Source organism: Bubalus kerabau, chromosome 9 (genome assembly GCF_029407905.1).
Source record: "Bubalus kerabau isolate K-KA32 ecotype Philippines breed swamp buffalo chromosome 9, PCC_UOA_SB_1v2, whole genome shotgun sequence".
Classification (NCBI taxonomy): domain Eukaryota; kingdom Metazoa; phylum Chordata; class Mammalia; order Artiodactyla; family Bovidae; genus Bubalus; species Bubalus kerabau.
In genome coordinates, this window is record NC_073632.1 from 65,999,733 (window position 1) to 66,018,826 (window position 19,094).

General features: G+C 35.1%; 1 long non-coding RNA gene across 3 annotated transcripts; it reads left to right on the forward strand.

The window, feature by feature from the left end:
- Positions 1 to 2,846: 2,846 nt before the first annotated feature.
- Positions 2,847 to 13,086, forward strand: LOC129660035 (uncharacterized). Of its 3 annotated transcripts, none has more exons than XR_008718325.1 (3): positions 2,847 to 2,915; positions 6,764 to 6,829; positions 12,385 to 13,086. It is a non-coding gene; the product is annotated as an uncharacterized LOC129660035 (long non-coding RNA). The 3 variants fall into 3 exon arrangements; XR_008718323.1 differs by lacking the exon at positions 2,847 to 2,915 and adding an exon at positions 6,526 to 6,656; XR_008718324.1 differs by lacking the exon at positions 2,847 to 2,915 and adding an exon at positions 6,526 to 6,656 and having other exon boundaries at positions 12,850 to 13,086.
- Positions 13,087 to 19,094: the final 6,008 nt, after the last annotated feature.

The following is a 19,094-nucleotide window of genomic DNA, read 5'->3' on the forward strand; positions in this document are numbered from 1 at the left end:
CAGCCCTCCAGGCTCCTCCATCTATGGGATTTTCCAGGCAAGAGTACTGGAGTGGGGTGCCATTGCCTTCTCTGAATATATACTACTTTTATATTAATTATAAAGCATGTAGTTTCCATAAAAAGATTTATATGATATTTAATATGACATTTATATGACATTTCTGTCAGAAAATAATTATATCTCTTTTAAATAATTATTTAAAACTTAATTACTATAAACTTAAGAAAAAAATACACAGATTTGAGTTAGTGCTCCAAAGTATTCAAAGTAACTCTGGAAAAAGAATTAAACTCCTTAACATTAGCCAAAAATGTGTCATTTGCTAAGGAAATTGCGTGTTTAAAGAAACAAATATTTTCCAAGTGGCTAATTGTATATCTAAGCTTAGTATTTCAGAATCTGAGAGACTTTCTTTTGGAGTGTGGACCAGCTTAGACTTCACACATGACAAAATGCTCAAGCACTTAAAACATTAACCTTATTTTCCAGTCTTAGTGAAACACGTGAAAAATCAAGTTGGCAAGCAGTGAATTTATGACTCTGCAAACAAAATAGACATCCAACTGGCCAATTATGGTTTAACTTTTTTCCTAAGCAGACTATAAAGATTATTGTATTTCCTAGTATTTATGTGAAAACATTCATTCTCTGATTGAAAGGATGGGATATCAATGTCATAGCATTGTCCAGTATTCACTCAGATTCAGCCAGAAGGAAACCCTAACCTCATAGAGGAACATAATTTCCATTCACTTCAATGAGGATTTTTCTGTTGGAAGGACTTACTATTTCACCCTTAGTTTGAGCCATAATTATTCATTTTATCAGGCAATATAAAGCCTTTTTTTCACAGCTCACTTTTGTACATAGTGCTATCAATTAATAGAGAAAAGCCCAGTTATAAACCAAATCCTGGAGAAAATAAATTAGGTAAGTTTGAGTGACACAGAATATTATTAAGGATTTAACAATATTGCTAACATTCCTGGGTTTAACAATTATGGTACTGTAATTTTTTCCTTCTGTTTTCTTTGTTTGTTTGAAATCCTGGCATAATTTCAAAAAGGTTTGTGTGTATGTCTCTGTGTATGTGTGATGGAGAGAGACAAAGGGAGAGAGGAGGGGAATTGAGAGAGAAGTATATTTACCAACCCAGTGAGGGGAGGTATAATCACCTTTCAGGTTCACTACAGAACACAGAGAAGCAATATTTATCCATCTAATGAAATCTACCTGATTCCCATGCTTATTATTTCAAATTGTATAAGGTCCATTTAGCTTGATCCCTGATGTACATACATTTTTGTGTTTAAAGGCATTTTAAAATGATAATTTTTCTTGTTTTGATGACAGCCTCCTATGTGAAATAACTAGCTTGATCCGCTATGATTAACATTGTGCAAGGTGGGGGTGGTGGGGGAGTTTCTTAGGAATAGTGCCTAAGTAACAAAGAGATCACAACCAATAAAAAGAAACCCTTGAAAAGGTAAGACCCTATTTCAGACATTTGTGGAAAATAAAACAGTAACACCAGAGAGAAGTGTATTTGCATTTGGGAACCATACAGAAACAACCTCCTATTTGTTTCAAGGCATTCAATTCATACATTGAACTTAGGTTCTAATTTATACCTTGTTTCTTTCGTTCCTGCTATTGAATCTAAAGATAAAATTGTGGGCAACACAAGTATTTGCTTTAGGGCAACCTTGAATTGAGATAATCACCATTTGTTTTATTGTGGTGTAATCCTGGGCAGCTGTTAATTTAGAATAAAGTAAGAAAAGTGGCTCATTCTACACGTAATATACTTTACACATTTAGTTCTCCTGAGCTGGGTTTCTAAACCCTCAAGGTTTATTGTGTTGTATTTTGAAGGAAAGGGTCCATTAACTTGCTAAGAACTTTTCACAGAAACTTATTACTGACCTTGATAATAGTCTCTGAAGCTGGCAATATAAAGAGGATGAAGATAAGGACAACTCTTCTGTCAGCATGTTGGGTTTATGGTGGATATTGTTTAACTAGTATTAAAATTACCAAGGATATTCTTCCTGGGCCATATAGTTAGACAAATCTTTTTTTTTTAATTTACACTATAAATTTTGGATAACTTATTGAATTATGGAACAATCAGGCACATTTTTCTTCTTGCTCTTATTAATTCCAAAATGAGGTGATGCTAACAAACTTGAATTATACTTATATAAGGGCTTCCTTGGTGGCTCAGAGGGTAAAGAATCTGCTTGTAGTGCAGGGACACCGGTTCGATCCCTGGGTCAGGAAGATCCCCTGGAGAAGGAAATGGTAACCCACTTCAGTATTCTTGCCTGCAGAATGAGCCTGGGGGTCTACAGTCCAGGGAATCACAAAGAGTCAGCTACAACTGAGAGACTGACACTTTAACTTTCACTGTACTTACATATATATGATATAGTACACACATGGCGGTAATGAATTTGAATTCTAGGAGCTATAAGATAATAGGTTAATCTCTAAAGAGAGCACATTAGAAGGAAAAGCTTTGCATTTTTATCTTAAGCTATTGAATCTAATGGAAGAGTCCACTTTGCTTTGCTTTAAAAGGATATCTAGTGTTTATTAGCTTCCACAAATATTAATAATTAATAAGAAAAATGATGTAATAAAAGTATTCAGTCACTAGAGTAAACATTAATTTACTTTATTATTAAGAACATTTAACATAAGATCTATCCTCTTAACAAAATTTTAAGTGTACATTCTGTCAACTACAGGCATGATATTATACCTCAGATCTCTAGACTTAACTTATCTTGCATAACTGAAACTTATATCCATTGAACAGCAACTCATCATTACCCACTGTCCCCAGGCCCTGCCAACAACCATTCTCCTTTCTGATTCTACAAGCTTAACTATGATAAATACCTTATGTAAGTTGAATCGTGCAGCATTTGTCCTTCTGTGACTGGCTTATTTCACTCAGCATACTGTCCTCTGGTTCCTTTATATTGTCATATATTGCAGGATTCCCTTCTTTTCTAAGGCTTTTCCCCAGAGTGTACGGTCCCACTTTTTTACATTATAATTTACTCCCAATTTTATTGAAATGTATACTGAAGTGGCTCAGATGGTAAAGAATCTGACTGCAGTACAGGAGATCCAGGTTTGATCCCTAGGTTAAGAAGATCCCCCGGAGAAGGGAATGACTACCCACTCCAGTACCCACCCCAGTACTCCAGTATTCTTGCCTAGAGAATTCCATAGACAGAGGAAGCTGGCAGACTACAGCCCATGGGGTCGCCAAGAGTCAGACACAACTGAGCGACTTGCACTTTTCATGCTGCAATGTACATGGAGTACAAACATGTTTTTGAGATTCCAATTTCAACTCTGAAATAAATACTCTGAAGCGGGATTGATGGGTATATGGTAATTTAATCTTTTTTTTTTTTTTTTTTAAGAAAGCTTAACACTGTTTTACATAGTAGTTGTACAGTTTTGCATTCTCACCAGGAAAGTTCAAGGGTTTCTATTTCTCCACATTTTCATTAACACTTTTTTAAAATTAATGTTAATTAATTAGAAATTATTTTATTGTAGTTTTAAGCTGCATTTTCCTGTTAGCAATGTTGAGCATATCTTCATATACCTGTTAGCTATTTGCATGCCTTCTTTTAAGAAATATTTATTTAGAGCCTCTGCCCAATTTAAAAAAAAATGGGTTAGTTAGTTTTTGTATATGTGTGTTTAGTTGTAGAAATTTCTTATATTTTTGGATATTGATTTTTTATCAGATATATGTTTTACAAATATGTTCTTCCATTTCATAGGTTGCTTCTTTTTGAATATTTTGTTCCTTTGCAATTAGCTTATTTTTAAACTTTATCATCAGTATTGTTTTATTGTCTTAGAATGCAGGGCTTCCAAAACCAAAATACGTAATTTCATAACCAGCCGTCTAATGGAGAATCTGCATATTCTCTATTCTGCGCCATATGCAATATCTGATTATTAGAATGAGATTTAAAGTAGATTATCTGTATGAAATATATAATTGTTATTACATCTATTTTAAGTTAATACAAAAAATAAGGTATCAATGCCATTATTCTTGTTTTAAAAGTCAGGCCAAGGAAATTTTTACTCAAACTACTCTTCTGCTTCTGCCCTCCTAATATTAAAGGTCTGCTGTGATATATTCTCCATCCAGTTCACTGAAGAACCTGAAAAGCTTTATGCCCAGATATAAAAATATGTATGTGGCTTCAGATCTTTCTACAACTTTTGCATTATTGATGTAAAAGAAAAAATTGAAAAGACATCTGGTTCCATTTGGGACTAAATCCCTTAATTCCCTAAATTAAATCTTAAATCATGCAGTATATACTTGCAAGAAGATCCTAAGTCTAGACAGATATTTATGGAAGATATTGCAGTTGTCAATAGAGCACATCAATACTTAGTAGAAAAAGCAAATGTTACAGTGCTATTTCCTTTACTTTTCTTATTAAAAATCAGTCTAGAAAAGATGATTTAATAAAGATCCCTCCTCATTTGAAAAACTAACAAAGGTGTCTAACTCATAATGGAAAAGGTGACAGGGATTTAATGATTTACAGGAGAAATTCATATGCTAAGTTTGCATTTGGGTACATAAAAAGATACAAAGATGACTTGACTATGTTTTGAAATATCCTGAATTCAAGTTGCTTTCTTTTCAAGTTTGGTTTAAGGGAGATTATTTAGGTGGAAATGAAAGAATGGGACTGGGAAAAAGCTTATAGAAAAGCAGAACTCTTTTTGTTACCCATGAAAGCTTTTAAAAGTTGCCCATTTTTATGTTCTATTGATGTCACGTAATATTTGTTTCACAATAAATTATGAGCTATAGTACTATCAACCAAGTCAATTCTATTATCCTGTTTGGCAGGAACCCAAAGAAGGCAAACATAAATTTTTGGTTTTCATTAAAACTTTGGGAATCTTTAAAGCTTCTTTAAGGACAATAGGAAAGATCTGCTTCTACTCCTAAAATATATTTATTTCAGTGATATCCAAAGAAATGGTTTTGCATTTCATACTATAACTTTCAGAGATAAAAGCAAAGTTACAAGATATGTAACCTGAAGCAAAATGGTCATCTGGGGATATCAATGCATTCAAACTATGCAAACACAATAGTCTAGACAGGCACACATACTTGTACCACCACAGAACCGGAGGTGGGGGGGATTTCATTCTGTGATTTTTTTATTTGCATCTTGATCCAAGTCTTGCTGCCAGATAGGCATTGCAAAACTGCAGTTCTCATTTCAAATCCAGATTTATGCTCTAATCTCTTCTTTAACTCTATATTCATATTTTTCTTCTGACTATTGTCTAACCATTTTTTTTTCTCCTGGAATCTTACAAAGTTTCCAACATGATCATAAATCTTATATTTTGTTTAAGATGAGTATGCTTGCTTGAGTCATCTAGACATCCTTAGGAAGCAATAGAGAGTAATGAAAACCAATAATTGAGTGACATTCATGTTATTTTATAGAATGAATTCTGCCTTAGCTCTAATCTTGTTGCTGGTCACACTGAGAATTTGAAAGATTTACAGTTATTTCTCTAGTTGAAAGAGAAAGAGGGAGTGAAAATAATCTCATCACAGCAAAATGTTTCCCTTCAGTAAATATCTTGGGTTCCTCCTAAAGGTTTCTAGGCAATATTTTGGTATGCTGGTTTATTTGTGTTGATAGCTGAAATTCACAGTATTATGTAGCAAAGGGAAGATAGAAGGAAAAGGGAAATATATCCATGAATATAAAATGATAGCAAATGGATAATCTCGTTGTTTAAATCAGCTTACCTTTCTTTAGTGAAGAAATGTGCTGTTGTTGTTGATTTAGTTGCTCAGTCATGTCCGACTCTTTTGCAACCGCAGGGACTGTAGCTCTCCAGGCTCCTCTGTCTATGGAATCTCCAGGCAAGAATACTAGAGTGGGTACTATTTCCTTCTCCAGGGGTTCTTCCTGACTCAGGGATCAAACCCATGTCTGGCATTGGCAGATGGATTCTTTATCACTGAGCCACCTGGGAAGCCCAAGAAATATGTATTAAAAATATATATATTTTGTTGGCCCCAAATCATCAAACTCATTCCAATGCCAAATGTACAATGGCATATTTTCTTATTTTTAAATTGTTATTGAAGTATAGTTTCTTTACAATGTTTTGGTATTTTCTGCTGTACAAGATGAATCAGATATATATATATATATATATATATATATATATATATATATTCTCCCCCCTTTTAAAAAATTTCCTTCCCATTTAGCTCAACAAAGAGCATTAAGTAGAGTCCCCTGTGCTATATAGTACATTCTCATTAGTTAACAATTTTATACATAGTAAGCAATGGCACCCCACTCCAGTACTCTTGCCTGGAAAATCCCATGGATGGAGGAGCCTGGTAGGCTGCAGTCCATGGGGTCGCTAAGAGTCGGACACGACTGAGCGACTTCACTTTCACTTTTCACTTTCATGCATTGGAGAAGGAAATGGCAGCCCACTCCAGTGTTCTTGCCTGGAGAATCCCAGGGACAGGGGTGCCTGATGGGCTGCCGTCCATGGGGTCACACAGAGTCGGACACAACTAAAGCGACTTAGCAGCAGCAGCAGTATGTATATGTCAATATTCATTTTAAAACTTACTTTCTCATTTAATGGTCATTGGTAAGGGAGTGGTAAATGTTTTATTATTGTATTTTACTTTTTTTTCTTGTAGAAATGTTCTCTTCATAAGCATGGAAAAATAAAGATCTTAACATAATATCAACATTCAAAGAAAAAGGTTGGTATAAAAAGTTGATTACTAGAGTGAACTCTTATTTTGTTCATGAGATTCTTTTATTGCCATAGATGTCCTAAGGTTGTGTCAGAATTCTTTATATAAATAGAAGCAAGGGTACCTTTGAAAGATATAGGACATAGGTAATCCTATAAAGTCATATTTCTGTTTGTGTGTTTATAGAAATCTTGATCCTTGTGATAATGCTTTTATTATTTATAATGAATAGCAAATGGTCTTGACTACATTGTATCTCTTTTGCTGCATATTTTGAGACTTCTAAAGCTCTCTTCTAAAATAAACATAAAACACACATCTAATAAAATGTACCTTTGTTGGAAAGGTTTCACTGATGTTTATAATAGTGTAGTATGCTGTAAGTTATTTAGTGAAAGTCACTCAGTCATGTCTGACTCCATGCGACTCCATGGACTATAGTCTGCCAAGCTCCTCTGTCCATGGAACTCTCTAGGCCAGAATACTGGAGTGGATAGCCATTCTCTTCTCCAGGGGATCTCCCCAATGCAGGGATCAAACTCACGTCTCCCTATTGCAGGCAGATTCTTTACCATCTGAAGCACGAGGGAAGCCTCAAGTAATTTAACTGAGATGTAAAATGTTGCTTTAGATAATCTAATATTTTACATTGCTTACATGCATTCATTTACAGCTAGGGTGAAAATATGGTGTGTGAAATAAAAGATGAAGGCAAAGTTTGAAAGCATCTCAACTGAATAATAGAAAACATGATTATTTTAATAGTAAGGAAAAGGTGACTTAAATAAAATCAAAACCATTAATAAGCACTTCAGTTGCTAGAGAAAATCACTGTATGAATATTTATCTTTTACCTAAAGGTATGAACATTTCTATGTAAATGCAAGTGATGCAGACAGAGAATTACAGATAGAGACTGTCTTGTCAGAAAATTCATCTTTTTCACTAGAAAATAGAGTGGCAGCTTTCCTCCTCAATACCTGACATAAAAATATATAATGATGACTAATAGTATAAAACTGTATGTGAAGGCAGACACGATGCATTCTAAGGATCCTAGCTATAATAGTGCATATGTGCCTCTTACAGTTCTATTTGCATGTTCTATTTCTCTAAATCTGGGAGTGCCAATGAGGTCCCCAGCCCTAAGTCTAAAACTACTCTACAATAGTTATATTATAAAATATTGTATGATAAATATTACCATACAGTCTGTGCTTTTCTTTTATGATCATGAACTTTTAAAAATGGAAAATATTAATCTTAAACCACAAAGTGCTTTTTTCTCCATGTCAAAATTAAAGCTATTTTCTCCTTTTCAAAAACTGTAATACAGTTCTCCTGTATAAAATTTTTTTCTCACTCTTTTTTTTTTCTTTCTTCACCCAGACAATAGTTTTACACATCTCTTTTAACTTCCTTAGTATGTTTAACTTTATGTTGGGAAATATTTTTTTAGTTTTTTATTTGCTAAGATTCTTTTCATTCTGAAGATAATGGTAAGCCAGTGATAATTATAAACCGATAATAAAATATTAGATTTAGAACCATATTTAAGATGCTCTAAACCCAAATGGTTTCCTTACAGATTGCAAAATTAAGGCACAAGCAAGTTAAATTATTAGTCTGTGGTAATCGGAAATGTTAATGAAAGGCGTCCAAGAAAATCCCTTCTTTATTATTTGAGAATATCCATGTTTAGCAGTATTTCAGATGCAATACTCTATCTCAGCCCAATGTAGATTTTGGTCAAATAAAAAAAAAATTGAATATATTGCTGGCTCACAAGATATCTCTAGGAGATTGAGGTTTGGGAAGCATAGTGAATTAATCACAATGAGCTGAATACTAGAGACTGTAGTAGGCACACTGGATAACACAACTTTAAACCAAGCTTTTTATGGAAATAAAAAGAGAGCAAATTCTGGAATATTATATTTCTAGTAGTCAAATTGTTAAGAAAAGGTTAAAGTACATAGGATAAATTAATATATTTTACAGACTCTATTTAAATATGATCTCAATTTATATTAAATCTTATTTTGTTCTTTATGTTTCTTATACTCAATCCATAATTTTGTTATTTCTTTTGTCTTTCAGTGCTGTCTTAAATGTTTTTTTTCTGGTCTGCCTTTTGGTTTTCTAATTCTTCCTCAGCTGTTTCTAATATTCATCAGTTACCTCTCCATTGTATTTTAATTTTTACTCATTTTTGGTTAAATTTTTATTTTTCAGAACTTCTGTTCGATTTTTTTTATATCTGTTTATTTTCATGTCCCTAAAGATATTTTCAAGCTTGTCTTATTTAAAAAGAGATTTAAAATTGTGTGTGTCTATTTATATGTGTGCCAAGTGACACAGTGGTATAAAATCTACCTGCCAATGCAGAAGATGCAAGAGTCGTGGGTTTGATCCCTGGGTCAGGAACATGCTCTGGAGTAGGAAATGGCAATCCACTCCACTATTCTTGCTTGGAAAGTTTCACGGACAGAGGAGCCTGGTGGGCTACAGTCCATGGTGCCACAAAGAGTTGGACATGACTACATGACTGAACATATCTGTGTCTTACAGTTCCTATCTGATTTATTTTTAAGGGTATAGTTATCTTTTATGTAAGGGTATATTTATATGTAGATATAAATATCTCTTGCAGATATTTTTCTTTGTGTTACTTTGGCACTTGGTTTTCATTTGGTGTTTGGTTATTTTTTTTAATTTAATATCTTTCTCAGTGTTCGTAACAAATTATCTGAGATGGTAAAGAAAATGACTTCCTGTTGATGTCATATAGGTCTTTGATTACTTCTTCTAAGTGTGACATACCACTACCAGTCTCAGTTCAGTTCAGTTCAGTCACTCAGTAGTGTCTGACTATTTGTGACCCCATGAATTGCAGCACGCCAGGCCTCCCTGTCCATCACCAACTCCCAGAGTTCACTCAGACTCACTTCCATCGAGTCGGTGATGCCATCCAGCCATCTCATCCTCTGTCGTCCCCTTCTCCTCCTGCCCCCAATCCCTCCCAGCATCAGAGTCTTTTCCAATGAGTCAACTCTTGGCATGAGGTGGCCAAAGTACTGGAGTTTCAGCTTTAGCATCAGTCCTTCCAAAGAACACCCAGGACTGATCGCCTTTAGAATGGACTGGTGGGATCTCCTTGCAGTCCAAGGGACTCTCAAGAGTCTTCTCCAACACCACAGTTCAAAAGCATCAATTCTTCAGCGTTCAGCCTTCTTCACAGTCCAAATTTCACATCCATACGTGACTACTGGAAAAACCATAGCCTTGACTAGACAGACTTCTGTTGGCAAAGTAATGTCTCTGCCTTTCAATATGCTATCTAGGTTGGTCATAACTTTCCTTCCAAGGAGTGTCTTTTAATTTCATGGCTACAGTTACCATCTGCAGTGATTTTGGAGCCCCAAAAAATAAAGTCTGACACTGTTTCCACTACCAGTCTAGGACTATTTAAATACAAAGGCTGAGATTTTTCCATCAGAACCTCACAATGGTGGCCTTGTGGTTATAATTTCTCAGGAAGTATTTCTTTTCTACTTGCTGTTTAACTTAGAACCAAGCAAACTAGGGAATTTTTAAACCTTCTTGCGGTATATTTTTTCGTCTTTTTCCTCATAATGATGATATAAGTCTACAAGGACTCAGCTTAATGGGGCCAGTCTTCACTATTATAACTACTTTCCAGATTAGGCTCATGATTTTCATTTTTGTCTCTCTTGCTCCAGAACATCAATATCAAAATCAAAACATGAGATTTTTTTATTTCTAGGTTGACTGTCTTATGCTATGTAATTTCCCAGGCAGCTCAGTGGTAAAGAATTTGCCTGTTCATGCAGGAGCTGCAGGAGATGTGGGTTTAATCCCTGGGTCTAGAAGATCCCTTGAAAGAGGAAATGGCAACACACACCAGTATTCTTGCCAGGATAATTCCATGGACAGAGGAGTCTGGAGGGCTATAGTCCATGGGGTTGCAAAGAACTGGACATAACTGAGCTACTGAACACATGCACACACACAAACCCATGTTATGCCTGCTGAATATTCATTGGAAGGACTGATGCTGAAGCTGAAACTCCAACACTTTGGCCACTTGATGTGAAGAACTGACTTATTGGAAAAGACTCTGATTGCTGGCAAAGATTGAAGGCTGGAGGAGAAGGGGATGACAGAGGATGAGATGGTTGGATGGCATCTTCAACTCGATGGACATGAGTTTGAGTAAGCTCTAAGAGTTGGTGATGGACAGGGAAGTCTGGCATGCTGCAGTCCATGGGGTCACAAAGAGTTGAACATGACTGAGTGACTAAACTGAATTGAATGCATAAAATGCTTCAAGGAATCCTGTCCTCTCTGATTTTCAGCTCTCTCTTAATTTTTATTTATTTTTATTTTTTTATTTATATTTTTTTAAAATTTTATTTTATTTTTAAACTTTACATAATTGTATTAGTTTTGCCAAACATCAAAATGAATCTGCCACAGGTATACATGTGTTCCCCAGTCTGATAATTCCTGACTATCTTTCCAGTTTTTTATTCTCTTAAAATTATTAAAATTTATTTTTTTGTCTAGTATTTTGAGTTGGTTCAGTTAGAAGAGTGCTTCTAACCTAACATAACAATCCCATCTTGTCATTTTGCTGAAGATGAAATTTCAGCAGAAGCTCTTCTATCTTTGAGTATGAGTGAAATATATTCAGACACTCTGAAACATAGTGGGCATTATATTGTATAATTTCAAACACATTTATATCGTGTGACTAAATTATTTAACTTTGAGATATGTAAAATAATACATACATATATTATACAACCATATATAATAAAGTGTACAATTATTTTCATAGTTGCATTGTTTGCTAGAACAAAACAGTAACACAAACCAAAGTCTAGTGACACAGTAATATAATATAACAGGGGTCCTTAGTTTAGAAGTATGTGAAAATATAAATTCTGTAACAGTCATATGATGGTACACTATACAGCATTGAAAATGAAGAGACTACTAATGCATTAAACAAAATGGATAATTTTCAGAAATATAATTATTCTGAGGCAAATCTGAAAAGCTTAGAATTTATGATACCACTTTAGTAAAGCTCATAAGCAAAGAATACATTGTTTGTAGAACATGAATGGTAAAATAACTGAATAAAAAAGGAATACTGACTATCATATAATTTAGAATACTGATTATTGTTAGACAGAAAAGACATGAATGAAAAATGGAAGAAGTAAATGAGTAGCTTCAAGATATTGATGATATATATCCTACTTTTGAATTTATGTAGTGGTTTCAAGGTGTTCACTTTATTTTTATATTTTATAAGTGATTTACTTTGTAATCTACATGTATAACTTACACATATAACTTAATGCAAAACATTATTTTATAGATATCTATAATTCCCTGATCCTTATTAAAGCTGTTAGAAATGTTTTAGTGCCTCTCTAAGGCATCCAGTAATTAAGCATGCAGTGTAGTGAATTTATAATCATAATTTTAAATAACCCTAGTAGAATCGTATTTCTCTTACCTTATAGATCCAGCTGTGTGGCCACACTGTTTTGGACTAGAATTCCAATCCATTCTCTGATCAATTCGGATGTTACACATTGCTCTATCCAGATGTCAGAATTTACAAAATATAGTCTATATTTGTCTGGTAATTTTAGTCTGATAATTTTAAGTATAGTCACACAGAGAGTGGGGGAAAGAGATTTGATAGCTCACTCTTTAAACTGTGACTCGTTATATCAATGTAGTCCATGTCATTCAAGCAAATCACTTTTGGAGGCTATATTATTTATGTCAGTTAGCTGGTGGGCATGTTAATGCCATAATCTTTTGGATTCTAGTTGTATTCTTATTACACATAAATGGTTGTGAAATTTATAAGGAGTTGAACTTTGTTATTATAAACTGGTAGTTTATCTAACATGAAGAACAATTTATTTGAAAATTCCCATGCAAACAAGTGCAAAATGACCTGAAGATTTTGCCTACAGTAGGGGCAGTAGGAGCAGCCCAGACCAAAACTGTGCCACCAGTTACCCTAACCTGCTTCACACAGAGATTTAAGGAGAGAGGCAGAATCAGGGTTTGTACTCTTGACTTCTATGAAGAACTTCTAATAATACTGAAGAAATAAAGAGAAGAATCCACACCAAGGAAGAAAAATATATATTTTGTTACATTATTTCACTTTTACTGTACTTTTTTTCACTCTTTTGAAAGAACTGAATTAAAATAATGCTGTCTAAAAAGGAGGTTAAGAGTATATTTATTTTACTTATGAATTTACATATTATTAATGATAGACAAGGAACAAAATACTCAGACTGCATATTTGTTTTCAAAGTGTATTGGTTTGTATCATCAAAAATAATCACTAATCTTGATATACCTTGCTTTTTAAATATATAATCATATCCTCAACATAATCAATTCCACAATAAACTCCCCAAATTTCATAGAATTTTATTTACATTTTTCCTATAGCTATTTATATATAAGTTGTAGTATATGTTGTATTTGTCCAGTTTGGTGAAATCACATTGTGATAACTGGAAAAAAGCCAAAAGCAGTATAAAGCATTCATGAGTCATGTTGTTCTATCAAACTAAAACCTCACTTAATACTACAGAAAGTATTGACTGTTTTGCACATGTCCCATTACCTTTGGTGGCCAATTCTCTTTGGAGTAGGAACAAACCTGCTAAAATGGACTCCCTAAATCAAATTGGTATGTGGTACCTAAATCTCTTGGCTGCCTTTGAAAACAGGTCTCCAGGGTGGTTGTAGCAATGCTGCTGTATCACCAATTGAAAAATTCCAATTTACTTTCCTCTTTAGATCTGCACAGAAAATGAGCCCACATCAAATTGTGATGATTAAGGAAGACATTGCTTGTAACAGTCTTTCCCAGTTTAAAAATAACTTCATTGGAGTTGAAAAGTAGCATACACATCAATAATAAAGGGAATAGGAGGGACTGAAATGACTCAAAACGAATTGTATATGACTTTGGTTATATATAATGAAGGGAAGTGACGTGAAAGTCCCTCAATCATGTGAGACTCTTTGGGACACCTTGGACCATATAGTCCATGGAATTCTCCAGGCCAGAATATTGGAGTGAGAAGCCATTCGCTTCTCCAGGGGATCTTCCCAACCTAGGGATCAAACCCTGGTCAAGTGCATTCCAGGCAGATTCTTTACCAGCTGAGTCACCAGGGAAGCCCTAACTGATGAAAGTAAATTAACAACAACAAAGAAGGTAGTAAATAAAAATAAAAAATTATTTGTGTGTGTGTTTGGGAAAAGCAATGCAAACTTTAGTGTATATGCCTAGCTTTTTAAAATTCTATCAATAATATTTTGGGTTTTTCAGGAAAATTTATTTTAAAACACATGAAGACAAAGATTTTGTGTGACAACTAAAATCACAGTGACTAATTTGAACAGGTCTATTTATTAAAATTCTGTAGACATTTTGATAATCATTTGAATATTTGGCAACATTTTCTTATTAGAAGAGTAAAGATTAATTCACTTAATTAAAAATAAATTGATAGAGATATGTTCACTTAGGCACTTTGTCTTACCTGAACATTTTCCCCAGTACAATTAAACAAAAATATATGGCATATTTTTTAGGGCTGACCAAGAAAACTTTAACATTCCTTCAACCAGACTACACTTTAGTCTAGCATCATCCTGACTATAGGCCCCTGACCTTCATTTTCTTAGAACATTAGCTTTAGATTTTTTCTTGTTGTGTTTGATCACAAAACACTGAAGAAGGGGAATGACTGAGAATGCTAGCATTGTCCTTTGGCAATAAGTAAAGATAAAAATATGATCGCAGTCACTTGTATTTACACACACTTGGAAAAGAGAATGTTTTTCTGATATTTCAGTGGAAAGGCATACTACTTTCCATTATTTACCATTAAAAATGGGGAAAAAAAAGTGGAAAATGTTTCAATATGATATATAACCACATAGTCCCAGAGCATCAGGAACTGAAAGTCATACAGGGAGAATGCTATATGATAAAAGAAATCAGAGAAAATATAAAGAGCAGCAGAGATGAGAAAAGGCTTGGGAGAGACATTGAACTATTGCAAGGAAACTAAAATAGCAATAGCAGAATTAAAATCCATAATTGAGGTGATAAAGAAAAGCATTAATCGTTCAGGAAAATTGAATTAATAATCTGGAGGAGAATGTTTTAAAAAATCCATTAGAGCCTGAGAAAATGAAAAAGAGATGATCAATGGAAATGAACATGATTGATGTGAATAGAGTACAGATTGTGGAAGTTTCATTTGCAGAAAACTGTTGCCCTTGAAAAACAGTGTTAATAAATATAGGAAAAAGGTATAAATTAAATGTAAATCATAAAACATTATTTCAATTTGGTACTAAAGATACAAAGTATGTCTCTTTGTGTGCACATATGTATTTCTTGTGAATATATATACACATATAAGGGGCTAAAATACCACATAAAGATTTCTCTTTGGTGAGAGATTTTATTTTTAAAAATAGGAACATTTTCATTTCCCTATTTATAATAATAAGCAGGCACTTATTATCATAAAATACTAAATAAAATATTGATAATATTGAAAACCATGAATTATGTTACCCGGAGTGGGTAAAATTAAGAGAGTATCACTTTAGGAATTATTGCCTTAACAGCATTTGTCTAGATGTTACTTATTATTTACTATGTCTGTGTTTCTATATTCTAAACAAACTACATCGTGGCAGCGCTGTAGGAGTAGTTCGTCATGGCCATTTAGTTCCGGGTTGGATTCTTGGGTGCGGAAGATCTACTGGAGAAGGTATTGGCTACCCATTCCAGTGTTCTTGGGCTTTGCCGAGGTCCAGCCCCGGCTGATCCAGGGAGTTCGAAGGGAAGACGGCGTTGGCGAATACACTGGCTTGAATTAGATATTAATTAGAGATATAAAGAGTAATAGAATGAGTATAGCTCAGTAGGAAAATTCAATGGAGAAAAGAGGCTGAATAACTTGGTTTACGTGGAAAGCTAGTAAAATACAAAGGCAAGGAATTTACGTCACCTACGTAGGTCACAGGCGTCCTCCAGTTCTCCCGAAGGAGAGGAGACACTAAGGCCTCCCCGGTCAGATCTTAGAAGCCCAGGCATAATTAGAAGGCTTGACAAGCCCCACATTCCAGATGGGGGTTCAGCCAGAAGGTGAGAGAAAGAACGACATGGGGAGACCAGTCTTTCGAGGAACTGATCCCCTTTTTATTTTTCCAGGGTCTGTTTTTATACACTGAGATGTTATACAAAAGTCACACGGGGTCAGCAGACCTGACTTTTATACAAATGTATACAAAGGTCTTAGGGGTGTTACATCATCTTCTGGCCAGGGGGGCCTGCTGACATTTTATGACCCTCTCCTTGTGACAGCGGTCAGTCAACTAGAACACTTATTTCTCCAGGGGTGATTATTTTTGAAACAGACGCCACCTTCCGAAGGTACCAGATAAAGTTACATTCCTATAGGGTGAGAGTGTAGTGGGTTTTAATTAAGGAAAGAATTTGCTTAGCCTAAGGTCTAACGTGATTAATATCAAAGGTCAATACTTATTTCTTCTATATATTCATTAATGTGTATAAGGGCAGGGGATGTGGAGACTTAACAGTAAACATTGGCTCAACAAATGAAAAACCCTTCACCAATACAATTTCTAATCAGCCCACTATACTTATTCTAATAGTTTTGTAACTTCTCTAAAGAACCTGTTTTTAGAAGGTTTAAAGCATCTCATGCTTCTCACGGTTGGGAGGCTGTGAGCAATCACATGTGGCCGGACAAGCCTGTCAGGCAGGCTAGAGAAGCTTCAGAGGAGTTTGTAGGTTGAAACACTCCTATCACGCCCAGGAATTATTATTAACTGGAACTCTAAGTTAACGCCTTCTCTGAAAGAGGTGGTGGGGGACAGCCCCCCATAAAGTCCAAGGTGTAGGTGAGAGCACAAAGTAGTAAAGTAGGCAGACTCTGGTTTTGGGGGTAGATGCTCGAGAATTTCCAGGGGGACTCCTGAGGCTGGATCCCGCCTTTGCGTATGTCAAGCCTCCTTCCTCATGACCTCTGCCACGGGTGGAGGTCCTCACGCTGGCTCCTGGCAGGGCTTCCCTTGTGGCTCAGCTGGTAAAGAATCCACCTGCAATGCCGGAGAACTGGGTTTGATTCCTGGGTGGGGAAGACCCCTGGAGAAGGGGAAAGCTACCCACTCTAGTATTCTGGCCTAGAGAATTCCATGGACTATAAAGTCCCTGGGGGTTGCAAAGAGGCCGACTGAGTGACTTTCATTTTTCATTTGCTTTTTTTTTTTTTTTCATTTGAATGTATAGGGGCCTTCACATTTCCTTGTTAGCCTGCTAACTTTTCACAGAAGAAACCATTATATCTTACAACATCAAGAAGACATGAATTGTAGGAGCAAAGTGCTAAATAATATCAAAGTTAAACTTCCATGATGGCTCAGTGGTGAAGAATCTGCTTGCAATGCCGGAGATGCAGGTTTACTCTCTGGGTGAGAAAGATCCCCTGGAGGAGGGTATAACAAACCACTCAAGTATTCTTGCCTGAAAAATCCCATGGACAGAGGAGCCTGGTGTGCTATAGTTCAAAAGACCACAAAGAGTTGGACACGACTGAGCACCCATGCTCCTAAGCTTTTCACATTCATTCTGGGACAGAACCGAATTGGGCAAGAGAGAATATCCCAAGCTTAGAATGACTAAGATATTAGAAGTTTTACTGTTTGTATATATTCCAAAAGAAATTCTCTTCTCTCTCTCTCTCTCTTCATATATATATATATATATATATATATATATATATATAGTACTTGACAGATAAGTAGAAAGAAGGAGAAAGAGAGATTTATCTATTTACACACACACATACACACCCACACACATACACCCACAAGTATTTAAAAGCATCAGTCATTTATGCTATTAGAACAATTACTTTATGAGATAATTACCTAATTGAGAACAAACTAAATGATAATTGAGAGTGGAAAAGGGGGATGAGAAAGCAATGAAAAAATGAAAGGAAAGACATGCCAGTATAGTTCAAACCTCTGTGTTTACCAAACTTTCTTCACTTTGGCATTGACTCTTCCTATTCTGTTGTTGAGAATACATACACTTGAGATGACTTCTATCTTCTCATGTCCTTGAATAACAGTCTCCAAGGCATCCTTATAATTCACCACCCACTGATCTGAACTGATTTTTAAAGCATCCAGCAGAAAACTTAAATGGCATTTCTGGATTATGTTTTGAACCTTTTTACTTATTGCATATATGTAAATTATTGTTTTGAAAAACAGTAGCATTTCATATGGTTTTTGCTATCTGAATGATAAGTGCAATTTTGTACAATAAAAAGGATTGCTTTCAGGCAGTTGAGATTTAATTAAATTCTCTGAGCTTCGTGATTAAAAAAGAAAATGCTATTCCTAAATCTAGAATGCACACAACACATTCTAACATTTTGGAGCAAGTATTAGACTTCTTTTGTACTTCATTACAAGTCATGACAGATGATTGGAAAAAAAAATCTAACGTGCAAAATGTATTGATTCTGACAATAGTTCAAAGCTCATAATTAGTATTGTGGATTACTCAAATAAGTATGAATTTCTAAACTTACAGTTAAAATGTTTTAAGGAATTCTGACCTTAATATTGCTATATTATATACTCCATCTTATGATTACTATCAATTATCAGTTAAATAATCATGCAAGTGGAGAAGGCGATGGCACCCCACTCCAGTACTTTTGCCTGGAAAATCCCATGGATGGAGGAGACTAGTAGGCTGCAGTTCATGGGGTTGCTAGAGTCGGACACGACTGAGCGACTTCACTTTCACTCTTCACTTTCATGCATTGGAGAAGGAAATGGCAACCCACTCCAGTGTTCTTGCCTGGAGAATCCCAGGGACAGGGGAGCCTGGTGGGCTGCTGTCTATGGGGTCGCACAGAGTCGGACATGACTGAAGAGACTTAGCAGCAGCAGCAGCAGCAAGCATGCAAGTATACGCTCCCTATTTGAGATATACATGACTTATCTCTTCACTTCTTTGTAAAGTCCAGAAGGCCAAGGACCATACCTTATATTTCTTTCTTTATCTCTCTTGAATCTTCTCATAGTATAGTCCACTAGGCATATATTTGCTAATAAATTGACT